Genomic DNA, 21,992 nt, shown 5'->3' with positions numbered 1-21,992 from the left:
TCATTCTCGACATCTTCAAAATTAATATTTTGATTGCTGACAGCTTCTTCACCAGATCCACTATCAAGTGACAGTGACACTAATATCTGATTGCGTTCAGTTCTTGCTGTGCAGTAAATCACTGAACCATTTCAAGTTTTGCTGATGATTCTTTCTATTCTTTTGTTTTCTGCATGCGGTAACTATAGGCCTACCTATAACTATACTATATGAGTTAAACATCACTTTATTTTTTATTTTTTTAAATGAATGGGAAAAAAGGCATTCTTTTATAACTTTATTTATTTTTTCTTATTATATTGAATGATGTCCCGGGTCACTAAAGACCCAAGGTATGCGTTTAAGGGTTAAAGGGTCTTTTTATGCTTTTCCACTTTTTCAACTTTAGTTTGTTGTAATGTTGCTGTTTGAGCATAAAAAAGGTCGATGCCATCCTTAATATTTGCATCTGAGGAGGGGCTTCATCGAAAACGAGCCTACTGGGGAGAGAGATGCTGTAATAATGTAAAATATGTGAAAAATAATTAGTTTTTTGAAAAAATAAGTATGAAAGCATTTCCTACAGCCCAAAGGACCCCTTGAAAACTGTTTTATGTAGAAGCTTTCTGCTGAAAGTTTTTAGAACAATATTTTGTCAGCTGATATGAGTACAACAGCAGTACAATTTATTGAACGTGTGTATCCCTTACAGCTTCGTTGTCAAAAATGAACACAAAATTCATATGAACGTGTTCAATTGATTTTTCCCCAAATGTTTTTCTTTTTCACTTCCAGAGTTGTTTTTAACACTAATGTATCATAACTGAGGCAAAGTATTATGTACTAATTAATGTAATTAATGCAATTTCTGTGTTTTTTATATTTTGGACAATTATAGGGGATGATGGGAAATGTAGTTTGGTGGCGCACCATCTACTCATAAAACAACTAAATGATTAGTGAGTTGGGGCAAGCTTTACCGTTATTCTTTATCAACAGTATCCTGAACAAATGCATACAAACTAAATTGTACCGTCATACAATTTTAATTTAAAAATATTTCCGTCATGCAATTGACACGCCCGCTTGTCAATCCCCAGTTACACGACGCACGAGGCGGCCGCGAGAGAAAATTATACACACAAGCACTGACGTTAGTGACTTTGTGTTCATAACAGGTTTAATTTACTATGAATAATGTATAAAACTGCGAATGGGTTCGTGAAGAGTAGTTTGACAGAGAACAAACCTTGGTAAGTTGACTAACATAAACGCAAATGTTTTTCGGTCTTTTAATAGGATAAATGTGCTGCACATTACCTCATGTTGTGCTTTCTTTATAGATGTTAATGTTTCTAATACATTTTGTTGTGTATAAAAGAGTTGAGTTAGTCTATTAGCTAAGTTGTTGTTGCCTTTCATTCTGAAGAAGAGTATACATTTGTGTATGTAGTAGAAATAAAATGACATTGCTATAAGAAAAATATGTGCTGTGAGTGTAATATAATCAGTATTTCTGTTAATCTTATTGCCTGGTGAGATCTTGAAATGAGCAGCCCCTGTCTTATAAATGCAGGTCAGGTTTTATGGCAACCCCATCCATTTTGAGAAGAAGAGTTATTCAGTTCACGGATGTTTTATTGATGTCGAGCCTCACAACTAAGCTTGAAGATGCTTCACATAGAGAAAAGAAGATTCATCGCTCTGGAATAACAGACCTGGATCTCAAGACCTGTGGTGAGGTAGGACTGTATCATCCTCACACAATGCAACATTTACAGCAAGTCTTTAGCCTTGAGAGAGGGCAGAGAGATGACCAGTAGTCGATGGTTTTTCTTTGGAGCGTTGTTTGAGTATCGCATTTTGAGTGGTTTTGCTGACTATATATATATTTTTCAGCTTTTCAAAGTCCTTTCACTTATTTGCTGAATTGTCAATATTGCAAATATTGTGGCATTGAAGATTCTGACTGATTCACACAAATATATTGATTAATTTGTGTAACTGCAGGTGATATCACAAAATCACTTTGTCATGTTCTTTCTAATTGCTACAAAAGTAAAATTAACTTCGAAGAGCCATGCAGTGGCCTATAGCAAAGAAACCAGACACTGGTCAAGCAAATCTGATAAAATTGACAAATAGGGGCGACTGTCTAGCCAAAAATTGAATGTACATATTTAATATGTACATATTAAATATCCTTCATCAGTGCATGTGTGGGTTGAATATAAGAACAGTAGGGGAGACTGGAGTTTGTTTGGAACAGGGTTAATTTCATGTTCATAATTGGATGCTGTCACAAAAATATGAATTTTTGCCCTATTGATCCACACTTCCTGATACTATCACAACATTAGAAAATTAAAAGCTGTCGAGCTCAAGACAACTTTTCAAATTTGCTATGTCAAAACAAAAATGAACCGCCCTCGGCTAAAAATCTTAAATTATGTGTGATTTTTTTTTAAAAATGTCCCAGTGTATGTTCAAGATAGGAACCAGTGATAAGTGTGTGTCTGATATCATTTATGAATGATGTCTAATATAAGACTTTTCACATTAGCACCACATTTAAATTATTTTTTAAAATTATTTTTAGTCCATAATGTGGATGATGTAGTGAGAAATGGATAGAACAATGAGGTTCATTTTCGTGTTACGCAGCAGTTTGAGCTTTCGCAAGAACCAATGAGGTTCATTCTCGTGTTACGCAGCAGTTTGAGCTTTCGCAAGAACCAATGAGGTTCATTCTCGTGTTACGCAGCAGTTTGAGCTTTCCCAAGAACCAATGAGGTTCATTCTCGTGTTACGCAGCAGTTTGAGCTTTCGCAAGAACCAATGAGGTTCATTCTCATGTTACGCAGCAGTTTGAGCTTCCTCAAGAACCAATGAGGTTCATTCTCGTGTTACGCAGCAGTTTGAGCTTTCGCAAGAACCAATGAGGTTCATTCTCGTGTTACGCAGCAGTTTGAGCTTTCCCAAGAACCAATGAGGTTCATTCTCGTGTTACGCAGCAGTTTGAGCTTTCGCAAGAACCAATGAGGTTCATTCTCGTGTTACGCAGCAGTTTGAGCTTTCCCAAGAACCAATGAGGTTCATTCTCGTGTTACGCAGCAGTTTGAGCTTTTGCAAGAACCAATGAGGTTCATTCTTGTGTTACGCAGGAGTTTGAGCTTTTGCAAGAACCAATGAGGTTCATTCTTGTGTTACGCAGCAGTTTGAGCTTTTGCAAGAACCAATGATGTTCATTCTCGTGTTACGCAACAGTTTGAGCTTTTGCAAGAACCAATGAGGTTCATTCTCGTGTGCTACGCAGAAGTTTGAGTTTCTGCAAGAACCAATCAGTTTCATTCTCTTGTTTTACGGAGCTAGTTTGAGCTTCCACAAGAACCAATGAGGATGCTTTTAAAATGGATGGATGGATTTTTGGGCTGTCATTCACTGCCATTAATGATTGGATTAGCCAGGACATGCTTTAATATAACTCAGATTGTGTTCGTTTGAAAGAAGAATGTCATGTACATCATGTGAACACTGAATGCCTTTAAAGCTGTTAAAAGTACCCAGCCAACACAGACTTGTTTTCTCATTCTTGTCTATGTTGCTACAGGTCTATTAGTCTGCATTTACACTACAGCACTTAATGCACAGGTCTATTTTAATAAATGTTTTGTCTCGTCCGTTGTAGCAGATTCACTCCCGTAATTATATATTTTTTCTTGGCAATTTGGCATTCAGTTTTCATACTCTACGCTTTGCCCACCCACTTGAACATTTCTGGCCTCGCCCCTGCTTTTAACCACTTGAAATTTTGCAAATCGGATTTGAGGGTCCCAGTGAAAAAAAATGAGTTGTGTTGTTCACACAAAATGTGAATTATATTAGTCATATGGACCACTTTTATTGTTTTTATTTAGCTTCTTTTTTTTTTTTGAGTTAGCCCTATTCGCCATTCACTTTCATTGTATGGAAAAGTGCACAGTTCGCATACATTTCCTTTTATTGTTCCACAGAAGAAAGTCACACTTGCTTGGAAAAACATGAGGGTGTATAAACGATGACAGAATTTTCATTTTGGGTGAACCATTTCTTTACGCGTTCATTTGCACTGTGGGTGGCTGTAATGTTTGTTCCACCAGAGAAGAATGTAAATTGTGCCAGCCAATTCCTGTTTCCCCTACAGATATTGCCTTAAAATATTGCCCCATGTTTGTTTAGAGTAGTCAATCATGACTAAAGTCAAAACACTTCAAAACAGCACCAACATAGCTTTATAAGTCCCATCTTCCATTTCACTTAGACCAGAATGATGATTGTCTCTTTGTTGGTGTCTTCTCTTTTAAAGCGCGTTGTTTTGTATGACAGTTCTGCTCTGCTGCTTTGTGGAAGTCTCGACTGTTAGGGACGAGTTTGTGTGTGCGCTTCATTGTATATGTGTGCCCGAGGGGGGCAGGGCTGGCCTCTGCATCTATCTCTTGCTCCGTATAGCCTCAGATGGGTGATTCATACTGGTTCCTGGCTGGTAACAGGAGGGACATCCAGCTCTTTATTACCCTCATCCGTCACCATCAGTTCATCAATCCAAAGACCGGCAACTCTGACCAGTGGCTGTTCGTCCTGAGTCCCTCGCCGCCTCTTTCTGCGATGAATGGGAAATTTATGCGGCCTTAGATGCACACAAACATGGAGGTAGCGGCCAGTCAGTCTGAAGACTGTCAGGGATGAAGTCCCTGGAGATTTGAGTGTGAAGATGCTGCCTGTTTCTTGCTCTCTCGTTTTCATTGTCCCTGTGAGCAGCGTCTCTGAGACAGCACTGAGAAAGTCTCTCTGACAACACGCGCATATAGCGAAATTATTCGTCTTTTGCTGCTAATTGTGCTTCAGCGGTTTAAAATAGGGATGGGCATTTTTTCAAAATATTGTATTCAAATATTTGGGCTCATAAAAAACGAATATTTGTTTATTTAAATGACGTTATTTTGAGAAAATGAGAGACTTATTTTTTTTTTATTCATCAAGTTGTCGTCACCATTTCTGAACAAACTTACGATTAGGTAATATTTTAAAGTTAAAATATACAACAAGCTTACGTTATATCTTAGGGTTTTCATTCAGTTCAAAACATTAAACATTATGCGTGAACAAAAAAATATAGGCATAAATAACAAAAGCATTATAAGCTCAAGCAACACTTGCAGAAAAATCACTAATAAAGCAGAGCGCACCAGTTATCCTGCCGAACATACATATACACTCGAGTCAGAATATTTGTGTTTATATTGTTTCACATTATAATGTTGAGAAAATTTTTAATTGAATTTGGTTTTTGGTTTTAATTGAAGTTTCTAACAGCACTTTGTGTTTTGTTCTTAAAGGGATGGTTCACCCAAAAATGAAAATTCTGTCATCATTTACTCATCCTCAAGTTGTTCCAAACCTTTATGAGTTTCTTTGTTCTGCTGAACACAAAAGAAGATATTTTGAAGAATGTTTGTAACGAAGCAGATAGAGCAACCATTGACTACCATAATAGGGGAAAAAATACTGGTAGTCAATGGGTGTTTCTCAATGTCAAGGGTACTTCCGCTGCAGGACTGGTCCTTCCAAGTCACTTCCTTCAGAGGCTAGGCGAGGCTCCTCTTTATCATTCGGAGAACACGTAAATGGAACAGGCTAGCAAGTGCACGTCATTGCGTCAGTGAAAAGGTCCGTTAGCCATCAATAACGTCATTTGTATAATATCAATACGGTAGTAATTTGTACTGGCATTTAAACGTAAACTTTACTTATATTTACTACGGTTATAACAAATGTTTGGTAACGTAAATACTTACACTTGAAAGCATATTGCCCCGTTAACGCTCCGACTCCTCCAACGTCCGATATTTTGTATTTTTTTAACAAGATAGCAAAGCTGTGCGCATAGGATTGTGGGTGATTTGAGAGCGCGAAGGCTACTCGTATGCATCCTTTCCTGTATATGGCATATTTTTCGAACGAAGGACTCAGACCTTGGTTGAAATTCCGAGGATCCTCGACATTGGAACAGCCCTTCGACGGATGTCGATGACGTAGCATCCTCGGAATTCTGGCTTCCGAGGATCCTTCCTTGACATTGAGAAACGCCTAATGGTTGCTCTCTCTGCTTGGTTACAAACATTCTTCAAAATATCTTCTTTTGTGTTCAGGGGAACAAAGAAACTCATGCAGGTTTGGAACAACTTGAGGATGAGTAAATGATGACAGAATTTTCATTTTTGGGTGAACTATCCCTTTAAACCCTCGACAAAACTTAAAGGAAGCATTTGTCTCGAGATCATTTTGCTATCATATATGTTATCTCGCTCTCACTCTGTGAACATCTGTTACCCTGCACTCGTGAATGCAGTGATGGACCGCTGTCCTCATTCGACTGGTGTTTAGATTTGATGTGATTTCTCAGACTCAGTTTCATTCATTCATTTAATCAAAAGTAACTCCATTTTGTAAGATCATTTCATGTTCATCTAAGCAATTCCAAACATTGCGAGGCAGTCGACAACAGTATGTGATCAAATACACTCAACTTATTAACAAGCTCCACAGCGCCTAGTAACCTAGTAAAATTCGAATAGTGTTTTTATTTTTTTTATATTAATTACAGATCGAATATTCGACTATTTGTGCACCCCTATACATTACCTTAATAACTTTATTAGGTCCATAGACCTTTAGACATAGGTCCTTAGAAAAACAAACAAATAAACAACAAACGATAAATATATGGAATTATCATACAGGGCTTTCACTGTGAGGTTGAGTTACTACCTTCTTGTGCGAGCGTATGTGTTTGAAGAACAACGCACAGTGCTTACGTCGATGTGTATATTTGAATACTTACAAAGGTTGGTATTTTGACATATTTCTGTGTGTGTATTTGACTGTTTCGGCACGCAATCGAAGACAAAGTCTACTGTGCTTGTCGGTGTTCTGTTCAGCTCTCTTTCGCGACTAAGGCTATTGCGTCTTCTATACAATTTTTAATGTCAAACACATCCCGCTTTTTAATTTCTCATTCATCCATGTCTCTTTATTAACTTCAAACAGTCCTGTCCACTGAAAGCTGCACGGATTATCATACAGACATAAATACGACAGATTTATAGGACATAAAAGGTCTCTGCAGCAAAAGCAAATGTACCCGGCGACATTTTTGAAATGTCTCTTGGCACTGCAGAGCATTGTTTCAATAAAAAGATATGTTTCAGTCTAGTCACTTTTTTATATAGCAACTTTAAAATTTTCGCTGCTGTTCTAATTATCTTTCTTTTCGCCATTATCAGCACAATCAAGCTACGGCGTTCCCAACCACTGCTATAGGTGGTACGTATTCTGGGTACTTGCTGGGTACTTGCTAGGTAGTTCCTTACTGACCCAAGATAAAAGAGTCCACCAAAAGGTCTATATAACTCCAACCTATGGTCTGTGGGATCTTTTTGTCTGTTTTGTCATCTGACTGTCTGAAACGGCTTTCTGTGCACATGAGTGTGTGTGTGTGTGTGTGTCACACAGACAGGACATTCAGGCCACCATCGTGATGCCACGCCCCCCCGTTGCGAGTCTTGTTGTGAGTGCGACACACACTAATCCTCTTCTATAGTTAAACTAAAAACTTAGCAGGGTTTGCTCTGTAAATTAAATTGAGAATATAAATAATGCATATATGCTATTTTAAATACTGTAGTCTATGCCAGATATATATAGCCTACATTTTGAAATAATTTGAGGCTGAAACATCCATTTCATAAGCATGCATGTTTATTTTAGCACTTCCGTCAGTGAAACAACACACTACAGCCTATAAAACATTTAAACGATTATCAGTAAATAATGGTAACCTAAAGAATATAAGAAAATTAAATATTAGTTAAAAAAATATTTATTTCATACTATTTCCCAGCAAAGAAGCGCCATGACGCGCCTTACCAAGTTTAATAACAAGAACAAACTGTTAAATAAAATTTGAAGTAAAAAGGTATTCGTCCTACAGTGTTTTTTTATACTTTACCACAGTAAAGGATGTGAATGGGTATAATAGACTTAATTATAAGCAAACGAAAGGAAGAAACGTTTATAATCCCTGCGGAAATGGGTGCGATGCGAGTGAAGATTTGGGAAAAGAAACGAGATGTCCATGTCCATTGGGATAAAATGGACTAGGCCTATTGTTAGAATTCACGGAAAACCAGGTGACCAGATCACAGATAACTGCGAATTTATTTCCTTTGTAGGCTAAACAAAGCTTTTTGCTTCAGCATTCGCATACAAAACACTGGGTTAGTAAAATAACGAAATTATATATATTTTAAGTAGAAAATAGTTTTTATGTAAAGAGATATATTAAAATAAAAAGAGCACAACTCTTCTTAAGTGGAAGGAAGCTATTTTTTCCCCTCATGTGCAACCTAGCACGGATGAGTCATTATTTGGATTAGTAAAATAACGAAATGATAGTTTGAAGTAGAAAATAGTATTTATGTAAATAGATTACCTAGTAAATTACCTACCTACAACCCCCACCCCAGACGATATCATCATCCATCGCAATGTTTTACTGTAAACATCGTCAACTGCCAATTTAGGGGACATCACCCAACCCTAATTCACGTATACATGTAGTTTTTAATTTCCAAAGTATTTAACAACAGAAAGTGCATAGTCCACTCCATAACTACATGAGAGTGTTTTTTTTATATTCAATACTGTTTTACTTGCTTTAAAGCAATCTATTGTGTAAGGTGCTATATAAATAAACGTGCCAGTGCTGAATTGCAGAGCTTATGCAGAAATATCCACAACGCTATCATCAGATGCTTTCTTCTTTTCTCACCGCTCTCATTTTTGTTGTGTTTTTGTTATTGAGAGGAATGCAGCACATATTTACATATCTATCGAACTGCCACTGAGATGTTAAGTGAGCTGTTTTCCACAGTATTGGATTTTAGCATGGCCTATTTGCAAACAACATGACTCTTGTCGATCTCCTTAGTTTTTATTTATAGTGAAAGCCAAAATGAGTCCACACTCAGCTCTGTACACCACGGCGGGATTGATAAATAAAAAAAAACCTGTGCTCCTAAGTTGAAAAATTTAGGAGCGCATTTAGAAACTTTAGGGGTGCAACTAACTATTTCTGCACTTTTATATTTATATACAGTGAGGAAAATAAGTATTTGAACACCCTGCTATTTTGCAAGTTCTCCCACTTAGAAATCATGGAGGGGTCTGAAATTGTCATCGTAGGTGCATGTCCACTGTGAGAGACATAATCTATAAAAAAAATCCAGAAATCACAATGTATGATTTTTTAACTATTTATTTGTATGATACAGCTGCAAATAAGTATTTGAACACCTGTCGATCAGCTAGAATTCTGACCCTCAAAGACCTGTTAGTCCACCTTTAAAATGTCCACCTCCACTCCATTTATTATCCTAAATTAGAGGCACCTGTTTGAGGTGGTTAGCTGCATAAAGACACCTGTCCACCCCATACAATCAGTAAGAATCCAACTACTAACATGACCAAGACCAAAGAGCTGTCCAAAGACACTAGAGACAAAATTGTACACCTCCACAAAGCTGGAAAGGGCTACGGGGAAATTGCCAAGCAGCTTGGTGAAAAAAGGTCCACTGTTGGAGCAATCATTAGAAAATGGAAGAAGCTAAACATGACTGTCAATCTCCCTCGGACTGGGGCTCCATGCAAGATCTCACCTCGTGGGGTCTCAATGATCTTAAGAAAGGTGAGAAATCAGCCCAGAACTACACGGGAGGAGCTGGTCAATGACCTGAAAAGAGCTGGGACCACCGTTTCCAATGTTACTGTTGGTAATACACTAAGACGTCATGGTTTGAAATCATGCATGGCACGGAAGGTTCCCCTGCTTAAACCAGCACATGTCCAGGCCCGTCTTAAGTTTGCCAATGACCATTTGGATGATCCAGAGGAGTCATGGGAGAAAGTCATGTGGTCAGATGAGACCAAAATAGAACTTTTTGGTCATAATTCCACTAAACGTGTTTGGAGGAAGAAGAATGATGAGTACCATCCCAAGAACACCATCCCTACTGTGAAGCATGGGGGTGGTAGCATCATGCTTTGGGGGTGTTTTTCTGCACATGGGACAGGGCGACTACACTGTATTAAGGAGAGGATGACCGGGGCCATGTATTTCGAGATTTTGGGGAACAACCTCCTTCCCTCAGTTAGAGCATTGAAGATGGGTTGAGGCTAGGGCTGTGCAATTAATCGAATTTCGATTTCGATTTCGATTTTGCCTCCCAACGATCATCAAAATAGTACAATCGAGAAAAAACGATTATTTTGCCATGTTCAGTTTTGCAAGAACAGTCTTATTTTGTCTTGCGTTCTGAATGAAACGTGCACGCGCACATCCGCCCCTCCCGAAGCCACAATCTCTCTCAGTTCGTGAGTCTCGTGTGCATATCATCCGCTGGAATTTAAAAACTCGGCGCGAGTAAAGATGGCAGAAGGAGGGCAGTTACAGCAGCGTTTGGTGAGCAAAAAAAGTAAAACCAACTCCGTTGTCTGGGAACAGTTTGGCTTCGAGGAATCAGACGACGAGCAGAAACATGCTATGTGCAAGATTTGCTACATGGTAGTGGCTGCAACGCAAGGGAACATCACAAATTTGTTTAACCACTTGAAAATTAAACACAGAGTGATCTATGACAATCTAATATAGAAACAAAAACTGACGAGAGCAGGGATAAACGTCCTTTTTTTCCTTCATATTTTTCAAATAATTCTCTCTTTGTAAACTTTGTTCAATGCATGCGAGTGCTGCCATTTCGCTGTCTTCACCCGGGTTTAGTGCCAGAAGATGCGAATGAGAAGACACGCGCGCTGTGAGAAAATGTGCGTCTCACAGCGCGCAAATATTGAGTTCTCTTTCAAGTCTTGCTCTTGAACGGACAAACTCACACAAAACGTATGTCAACATGTCCATCTTGATGAGTATCCTAGCAGACATAGTCTGTATATGCCTTAAGTGAACTTTATACAGTCGAGAAAGACGACTCATATCCGATCATTAGGTCTTAAAGGGGCAGTAGCCTTTACTGCTGTCTGTTTAATGTCAAACAACAAAAGACAAGGACATCACTCACCGCTCTTGATTGAATAGCTTTTGTAAGTTTAATAGGATTAATCTTTAATTTATGCACTTAAATATGCAATGTTATTTTACATTTGATACATTTCTGTACCTGAAAACTAATGTTAGACGTACCTGAAAAGCATATCTAGCCAAACCATATTGTTGATCTTATTTATTTGTGGTTATCATTTTTACGTGAATACTTTTATACTTTGATTTGAATATATGTTATATTATTTATTTTAATAGTTCAAAAAGTACAACAAATGTTACAATTTCAATTGAATTGTTGAAAGGTGTATTTTTAATAAATGCAACACATTCCCAAAGTCATGTGAAATAATCGTGTTACATAATCGTGATTTCAATATTGACCAAAATAATCGTGATTATGATTTTTTCCATAATCGAGCAGCCCTAGTTGAGGCTGGGTCTTCCAACATGACAATGACCCGAAGCACACAGCCAGGATAACCAAGGAGTGGCTCTGTAAGAAGCATATCAAGGTTCTGGCGTGGCCTAGCCAGTCTCCAGAACTAAACCCAATAGAGAATCTTTGGAGGGAGCTCAAACTCTGTGTTTCTCAGCGACAGGCCAGAAACCTGACTGATCTAGAGAAGATCTGTGTGGAGGAGTGGGCCAAAATCCCTCCTGCAGTGTGTGCACACCTGGTGAAAAACTACAGGAAACGTTTGACCTCTGTAATTGCAAACAAAGGCTACGGTACCAAATATTAACATTGATTTTCTCAGGTGTTCAAATACTTATTTGCAGCTCTATCATACAAATAAATAGTGAAAAAATCATACATTGTGATTTCTGGATTTTTTTTTTTTGATTATGTCTCACACAGTGGACATGCACCTACGATGACAATTTCAGACCCCTCCATGATTTCTGAGTGGGAGAACTTGCAAAATAGCAGGGTGTTCAAGTACATCTTTTCCTCACTGTATATATATATATTAGTGCTGTCAGTTAAACGCGTTATTAACGACGTTAACGCAAACCTATTTTAACGGCGTCAATTTTTTTATCGCGAGATTAACGTTCTTTTTGGTCTAACAAACTTTGTAGTTTTTTCACATGCTGTTGCAACAACTAGTAACGTTAGAAAAACTACAACACCACTCCGGATGTAGCTAGACCGGAAACAAAACATCAGGCACGCTGCGGCTGCCCGCACTCGTTTGGGCCATTAAAAGATTAGACGTGGATGGCAAGCGTGAGACGCCGAAATGAGAAACGTATTAAGCCATGGTTTAACTCAGGGGTCTTCAACTAAAAGTGCTTGTCTTGAGCGCTGCTTTCTGCTCTGACACCAGACGCGAATGAAGCATTTTGCGCGAGTGATTTAAGTCAATGCAAAGACGCAAATAGACATTCTGCGGCGCGGATTAAGCGGCGTGCATGTCGCGTCATTCGCGTCCGGTGTGAACGCACCATCAGTCTCTTCTTCACTGCATGCTTGACCGCGCGTCTGGGTCTGAACGTAGTAACTGAGCATTGCAACGTTAACTGTTTCATTACGTCAAAAGGCTTCGCGGTCCGGATTCGGACCGGAGTCCGCTAGTTGGCGACCCCTGGTTTAACTGCACTATAAGCGGAGTCCTAGTTTACCTTGCATGTGCACTTTGTAATTTTATTTTGTATCACCCTGTTTTGATCCCTTAGAAAGGGCTGTTGAAGGGGCTGTTTGTGCAACAAAGTATTTGTTTCACCCTTTTATTGATGGGCAGTGTTACATTGTGTGAGCGATTATTTGCTCCAAGTGAGAATGTTGGTGTGAAATCGAACACTAAAGTATGCCAATGTTGTTTTCAATAAAACAAACATTTGAACAAAGCAAGCCGATCCACTTTTCAATGTTGATAAGAGCATTAAAATAAGAAAAAATAATGGGACAAAAAGAAATCAAGGGACATTTAGAATAAATAAAAATGTGCGATTAATTGTGATTAATTGTGAGTTAACTATGACATTAATGCGATTAATCGCGATTAAATATTTTAATCGTTTGACAGCACTAATATATATATATATATATATAAAGTATGTGAACCGCTTGCAGAATCTGTGAAAATGGGAATCATTTTAACTAAATAAGAGGGATCATGCAAAATGCATGTTATTTTTTATTTAGTACTGTCCTGAATAAGATATTTTTCATAATTGTTTTTTACATATATTCCACAAGACAAAAAAATAGCTGAATTTATTAAAATAACCCTGATAAAAAGTTTATGAATCATTGATTCTCAGTGCTGTGTGTTGTTCCCTGGATGATCCACGGCTGTTTTTTTGTTTTGTGATGGTTGTTCATGAGTCCCTTGTTTGTCCTGAGCAGTTAAACTGCCCAATGTTCTTCAGGAAAATCCTCCAGGTCCGGCACATTCTTCAGTTTTCCAGCCTCTTTTTCATATTTGAACCCTCTCCAGCAATGACTGTATGATTTTAAGATCCATCTTTTCACACTGAGGACAATTGAGGGACTCAAACACAACTACTAAAAAAGGTTCAAACATTCACTGATGCTCCAGAAGGAAACACAATGCATTAATAGCTGGGGGTGAAAACTTTTGAACAGGATGATGTCCAAATTTTTCTTATTTTGTTTAAATATATATTTTTTCATTTAGTACTGCCCTTCAGAAGCAACAGAAGATACTTGCATGTTTCCCGGAAGACAAATTAAGTACAATTGACCTTGATTTTCAAATTCAAATTCAGCTCCCAAAGTGCGTCCGAAAAGTAAGATAATAAACTCCTAATATATGTTTACTTTCACTTATTGATGACGTCATACCCTTGGATGGCTGGCACAGCAGATTCCGCCATAGTTGTTGCCTGCTCTCAAAATAGGGGCATGTTTGTTTTGGTGATTTTAAATCAACATCGGTTACCAGAAAGCACTTACCTCACCTTTAACTAATAATAACACTGATACTATATTTAATATGTGTCAAGTAACGTTCTTAGTCTTTCCTTCCTGTGACGGGGCATCCCAGACAGAAGCTACAATAGTTTACTTTAAAGTAAATGGAAATGGAAATTCAATTAAATTACACACAGTTTGTGTACTCAAATAATATCCGGGGTGGAAATTGAACATTCTTTGTGACTTTTATTTAATAAACAACCCTGAAATACACCAGGACTCCTATTTTTAAATATCTATACTTGCCCACTATGCCAACAACCCATTGCGCGTTGGATGAGGATTCGATTAGAACTACAAACACAGATAAAAAGTGTAAAATAAAAACAAAACGTGTGCACATCCGACGGTTAAGTAGAGAGGTTTAGTAAAGGGGTTTGAGTGATCAATTATCAGTATTTAACTTGACGAAAAGATTATTATTCAATGTTATCCACATTATTTTTCATCTGCAACAGCATTGTGAACTTTTAAATGCGTCATTATGCAAACACATGACGAGAAGTCTTCACATGAAATACCTGGCAGATTTACATGCTAATACATTTCTCTCCGATATGGTAGGAAATTAAATTAATGTGGAGGATTTTAACTGTGAAAAGATAATTGACAGGGAAGATTAAACGGTGACAGGATGCACGTAACTAAGCGACAGAGCTGTTTGTTAAAGATGATGAAGTAGTATGTCCCAAAGCTTGCCTAATATTCTGCTACACACTCAACAAAGTATTCTGCTACAAAGTATTCACTTTTTCTTCACAAAAAGAGTACATACTTTCAGGGCGTAGTATAAGTAGGCGAATTGGGACGCAGCACTGATTATGAGTAAGGACCTGATTTGTCACCAGTCCACACTGGAATAATTCTATCATCTTGTGAGCTGGGTTTGCTCATGCTTTCGCTTCTCAGCGTCATAGTTTATTCTCTGAGATAACATTTAGCGGTCGGGTTTAAACCGAACACAAAGCCACTGACCCGAATCTTGGATTTAAATAAGCAAATATCGATACAGTGTTTTTTAGAATCAATAGAGTATCACCAAAACATTTAATGAATCACAATACTCATCTGTATCGATATTTTCTTAAACCCCTAACAAATACTATAATTCATGATTGCAGATATATTTTCATCAGCCAGTTTCTGAAACCACTGATGCAACTAATTATGCATTTGGTAAGACAAGAGCTAATACGATAAATCAGCTGCAGTCACTGAGGTAAATACCTGAAGGACACCAAATCCTTGAGGACAAATTATTTCTTTACAAACATTTCCATCATCTTGTGACATTCTTGCGACCTGAGCTAAGTGACTGGAATAATAATGCAAATATGGTTTCTATAAAATCTGTTCTGCGTTAGAGAATCCCACATACTGCTCTGGCTTATGGCTGTTTTATTTTTTTTCCTCCAGGCCAGTTTTAAAGGGATCCCCTGGTGTTAAGACTTGCATGGCTTAATATAACATAAATTATGTCTCTTACTGAAATATGTAGTCGAAAACCCATGAAAGATCTACGTTATTTAAAAAATCAATTATATTTGGACAATGTGCAGCGCCATTTTGTTTGCGTTCTATGACAATGACATAGAATGGTTGCACTCGGCAATCAACTGGCGCTACCCGTAGCTATTTTTACCTAAACCCAACTCGAAAAATGTTTCGGAGTTAAACAAAACCAATTAATTGTTTTGTAATTGCATTTAAAATACACTCAAACACATGTGCACACAAACTCTCTCTCACACACACCAATAGATCGGCGCGCGCGCACACACATCTGACAGACTGCTCTGCCTGAATCGAGATGTGTTATGGGCTGCCCTCGTCAGTCTCCACGACGGGCTGAATCCGAAATCGCCCCCTAAAACCTCAATCACTATTCCCTCTACAGTCCACTAATACAGTCCAGCTAATAAAAACGAGTAAGTGAATTCAGACAGCCGTTGCATACACTCGTTATTACAGTGTAATGTGGGATTGAAAGAGTGCACTCAATAACGTCCACTAGGGTTTCGGACACCACTACAAATGGCTGTCCCTTCAAATAATGCCCTATTTGAGGGTATAGGGGGCGATTTCGGATTCAGCCAGGGAGAGTGCTGGCCTGCCGAATCGGAACCAGGTGACAAATTAGGCAAGTCAACCCTCATGTATAACATTACAGCTGATTGAGCTGGATGTGTGTGTGTGTGTGTGCCGATCTGTTGGTGTGAGTTTGTGTGCATGTGTTTGAGTGTGTTTTAAATGCAATTCATTGGTTTCGTTTAACTCTGAAACATTTTTCGAGGTCTGTTGTGGTAAAAATAGCTACGGGTAGTGCCAGTTGATTGCTGAGTGCAACCATTCTACTTCATTGACATAGAACGCAAACAAAATGGCGCCGCCCATTGTCCAAATATGTAATGGATTTTTTAAATAACGTAGAGTTTTCGACTACATATTTCAGTAAGAGACATCATTTATGTTATATTAAGCCATACAAGTCTTAACACCAGGGGATCCCTTTAAGGAGTTCTGGTTTTCTCATTTGCACTTCATTATAAATTGCATAGCCACAATGTTATGCTTTTGCAATGCAAAATTTTTCTCAATGTAGGATATGGTAATGGGTTCCAGGCCCAGGGCCGTAGGCAGGGTTTATAATCACAGAGGTCCCAAATTTGAGATAGTTTGAGAGGTTAGAGGGCTCCCCCTGGGAAAATGTTGATTTCTCTGATCTACATATGTGCATTTCAAGACATTTGAAGGCCAAAAAAATGGATAAGAAACAGCTTAAAAACCATGTCAGTGGGCAGTAGATTGTCAATATCTGCTCTCTCATCATTACCCTCACTCTTTATTTCCTTACCTTGCCCTGTTTCTTCCCCTCCAAAACCGAGCTCTGAGTGATAGTCTTTTCATTTTCGGCGGTCAGTGAAGAAAGTTAACAGGGTCAACTTATATTTAGCCTAAATTTTGAATTAATCATTTTCTTAGACAAGTTAATTTCCTGAAGGCTATGAATGCTCGGTTCAATACGTTTATTAAATAAGTTTATTGCGGGTATTGTGCATAATTTTAATCATTCCCACAGGTCTCATGCTTATGCGGGAAATTTCCGCAAACATTCATTCACTTTATAATGTAGGTTGTGTGTTAATTCACACAGATTAAGATCAAATCAGTCATTTTAAACATTTCTGCAAGACGCAATTTCACAAACGACGTGAGGAATTCAGCAGTGCTGCATCTTCTCTCTCTCTCTCTCTCTCTCTCTCTCTCTCTCTCTCTCTCTCTCTCTCTCTCTCTCTCTCTCTCTCTCGTTACGCATTACTCGCGTGCTCCCAGTAGGAGCCGTATATTTATTTGTGCATTTTGTTTATTTAATTTAAGTATTATATTAAACTTTTTCTGGAAACATATTTCTTTATTTAAATAAATTTTTTATTTAACAATTATTTATGTTGATTTGAGTTTCTGCTCGCTCCCCACCGGCTCATTGGTCTGTACTCCTCCATTAACTAATAGTGCACCTGTGCATGGTTACCATTTTACCTACAGAGGGAGCACAAACTCAAATCAACATAAATAATTGTTAAATAAAAAATACATTTAAATAAAGAAATATGTTTCCAGAAAAAGTTCAATATAATACTTAAATTAAATAAACACAATGCACAAATAAATATACGGCTCCTACACACCGGCCCCTAATTGTACAATTGTACAATTACAATTACATTATGTGACTAAATAAGGAGCCAATATTTCTACTCAACAATATTTTAAACAAAAGGTAGGAATACTTATCTAAGTCTGTCCAATCACTGTGGGCAAGCTTCCAAACGTTCCAATCACGTTACATCACTTTCCAGTAACAAGCAAAGTTTTGTAATGGGTCTCTCCAATACACCAGTCTTTGTCTTCACATTGACAATTCTCACTAATCCTTTAGCATCAGGTAGAACGTCCACCACTCTCCCTAGAGGCCAGGAACCACGAGGTGCTGAACTGCCCAAAATCAATACTTCTTTCTGAAGGTCAGGCTTGACTTTGGTCCACTTTTGCCTTTCCTGGAGTAAAGGTAAATATTCTTTAGTCCACCTTTTCCAGAACAGATCTGACAGATACTGTACTTGTTTCCATCTGCGCTTGATGTATATGTCACTTTTTTTAAACAATCCGGGTGGAAGTAGTGGATTGGACTGAAGCAATAGGATGTGGTTAGGAGTCAGTGCTTCAAGGTCTTGATAGTCTTCAGACACTGTTGTTATAGGCCGACTATTCAAAATGGTCGGGGCACTTCAAATGGTGATTGCACTTCACAAAAAAGTGTCTGCAGTTCTTCATCTTCCAGATTTTGCTGACGCAGAATAGAAAAGAGGACTTGTATCACCATACGTATAAGTCTTTCCCAGACCCCTCCGTGATGTGAGGCTGTTGAAGGATTAAAACTCCATTGAACTCCTTTCTGAAGCATAGCATTGTTAATCTTATTTTGATTCCAAGCTGTGATTGCATCTTGTAGTTCTCTTTTAGCACCAACTAAATTAGTTCCATTATCAGAGCGGATATGTTGAACTTGACCCCTTCTGCTGATAAATCGTCTCAAGGCATTGATGCAGGAGTCAGTGTCTAAAGAGCAAGTGACTTCTAAATGCACAGCTCTTCTAGACATACAGATGAAAATTACACCATATCTTTTAACAACACTTCATCCTCGCTTGATTTCAAAAGGTCCGAAGTAATCAACTCCGACGTTGCTGAAGGGTGGAAGATCAGCGTGCAGTCTTTCTGCTGGTTCTTTTGTATTGTTCTCCAATACGTCCTTTCATGCGTCTACATGTTACACATTTTGATTCGATTTTACGAACTACAGAATTGGCATTTATGATCCAGTATCTTTTCCCAAGTTGTGATAGAATGTGATTTCTACCACCATGTCCTATTCGTTCATGTATATCTTGCAGAATCAACGTGGTAACATGGAGGTTCTTTGGAAGAATGATTGGATGTTTGATTTCGTCTGGCATTGCAGATTTACTCAGCCGACCTCCAACTCTTAAAACACTGTCTTCCAGTACAGGGTCCAACTTGAAGAGGCTACTACTTTTGTTAATCCGTTTTCCAATGGATGAGAAACTTTCAAGCATTGAAATCTCATCTTCATACCTGTCTTTGACAGTACATCACAATTGCATTTTCTGCCAATAAAAGGTCATTCAAGGAAATGGACTGTGCATTAAATGAGTTCTTGACGGCATTCATTTCATCAGTCAATAGTCTACCTTGACTTTGTGTTTGCATTTTGAGATTTGATTGGATCCTTTTCCTTGTTGTAAAAAGTGAACGAAGGATGTTCTTCAATTTAAGAAACCACACCACTGCCCTTTTCAGTTTAGTCCAGCTTGAGAAATAAGTTAGAAGCTTATCGGTGGTACTCTTACCATGCATGATGACAGTGTTGTACACAACAGCAGTTTTTTTCACTTCAGGGTCATCTAGAGAGAGCGCAGAAGAAATAGTTGTCATTGAGTTCTGAGGCCAGTCTTGTTCTTTCATCCACAGAAAGTCTGGTCCATGAATCCATTCTGTGCAATTTAACAATGTGTTAGCATTCACTCCCCTAGACGTCTTATCTGCTGGATTTTGTGTAGTTCCAATGTATCTCCATTGAGACACGTCCGTGTTTTCTCTAATGATGGATATCCTGTTAGCCACAAATGTGTGAAATCTTGTACACTCATTTGCAATGTATTTCAACACTGATTGGCTATCGGTCCAAAATGTAGATCTTTTGAGGTTCACTTCCAATTCCTTCCTCAGCATTTTATCCACTCTAACTGCAAGAACTGCAGCTGTAAGCTCTAAACGAGGAATAGTAGTTTGTTTAAGAGGAGCGACTCTGGCTTTGCCTACCAAGAAGGCCTCATTTTCAGTGTTTTGTCCTGCAATTACACTTAGATAGCTTACCATTACATATCCATGGTTGCTTGCATCCGAAAAGTGATGGAGCTCCGCTTGTTTGGGTCTTTCACATCCAAGTGGCTTCACATATCGTGCAACTTTGAAGTATTTCAGTTTCTCAAGATCACCAAGCCACATGGTCCATTTACTCACTGCAGTTTGAGGAATCTCTTCATCCCAACTCTGTTTGGTCTTGCATAGTTGTTGCAACAGGAGCTTCGCAGTGAGAGTAAAGGGGCATAAGAAACCAAGTGGATCGTAAATGGAACTTACTGTCGAAAGTATATGTCTGCGGTTATTAGACTTATTCTTGAGGGTTATATTGAACTTGAAAACATCACTTTCAGTGCACCATAACAACCCAAGAGCTTGTTCAGTAGTTAATGTGTCTTTGCTTAGATCCAGATTTCTAATCTCACTTGCTCTGTCTTTCTTTGGGATATTAGACAGTACTTCACGGCTGTTGCTTACCCACTTTGTGAGCTGAAATCCTCCTGCTAAACAGAGATGCAAGATCTTTCACCACTGACACTGCCTCCTCTTCTTAGGGAAGTGACTTCAAACAGTCGTCGTCAGCATAGTAGTTATTTTCCACTGTGCTAATCACATCTGGTGGAAAGTTGCTCTTGTTATCCATAGCTGTTTGTCTTAGTGCAAAATTAGCACAGCTGGGAGATGACACCGCTCCAAACAGATGTACTAGCATGCGTTATTCAGCAGGAGGCATACTGAAGTCTCCGTCAGGCCACCACAGGAATCGTAAGAAGTCTACATAGGTCTTTGACACTTTAAAACGACATCTCTGTGGTGAGTCACCAACTTCCTGAAGTGGGCCAGAATGAGCCAATCATCCAGGTAATTGAGAATACGGATGCCCTGGAGCCTCAGCGGGGCCAGAGCAGCATCCACACACTTTGTGAATATCCTCGGTGCCAGGGCAAGGCCGAAGGGAAGGACTTTGTATTGCTAAGCCCTCCCCTCGAAGGCGAATCTGAGAAACTTCTTGTCGTCTGATGACCTCAATATGGAAGTATGCATCTTTCAGGTCTATCGTAACAAACCAGTCCTCCGCACGTATCTGTGACAAAATAGCCTTGAGTGTTAGCATCTTGATCTTCCCTCTGTAGAGGGCGAAGTTCAGACGACGAAGGTCTAAAATGGGACGCAATCTGCCGTCCTTCTCTGGAACCAGGAAATAGCGGCTGAAGAAGCCACATTTCTCTTCTGCTAATGTAACCTCCTCTATCGCCCCCTTGATGAGAAGTAAGTTCTTTTTGTAGTACAGAAGTCTCTGAGGCGCTGTTTACTACAGTTTGAATGACCCCGTCGAAGCGAGGGAGGTTGCGACAAAACTGGGGTGTGTAACCGGACTGAATTGTGCGGAGGACCCAGGATGATATCCCTGGCAGAAGCTTCCACTCATGGGAGAAATGTGATAGAGGGAGTGGGGTGTTGAGGTGCGGTGGACATACCTGAGATAGGGTGTCGAGCTAAGGAAGGCGTGGCCATCCGCGAAGGGGAGCACGTGGCGTCCTGGCGCGGAGTGGGAGATGTCACAGCCAGAGTGGGAAGACTGGGTCGCTCTGTTTCCCGGAGAAGACTGAATGTGTCTCCGTCTGAACGAGCGGCGGATGGTGAGCCAATCAGACGTGAGGGGAGAAAGCAAAAGGCGTCTCCTTCCTTCAGCGCCGGAAAAAGGCGAGGGTCGGGCCAGTTCTGTACTTCGAAGCGCGCTGGCGGCGAAAGTAACAGAGCCGGATAAGGAGAGCTGGTGAGAGGCGGGCAGAGACGCTTGCGCGGTCTGACCCAGCTTTGGACGTGTGCTGAAGCTCTCCTTTTTCTGACCGGAGGGTCAGGAGCGACTCTAAGTGGCCGGAGCAGAACGTTTGCTGGGCCGCTTTGGGCCGATGCGTCTGTGAGGACGTTAGCAGGGAAACGGGCGACCACAAGCTCCCCAGACCG

The sequence above is a fragment of the Gobio gobio genome, assembly GCF_949357685.1.
Source record: "Gobio gobio genome assembly, chromosome: 25".
NCBI classification, from domain to species: domain Eukaryota; kingdom Metazoa; phylum Chordata; class Actinopteri; order Cypriniformes; family Gobionidae; genus Gobio; species Gobio gobio.
This window is presented reverse-complemented; position numbering follows the sequence as displayed.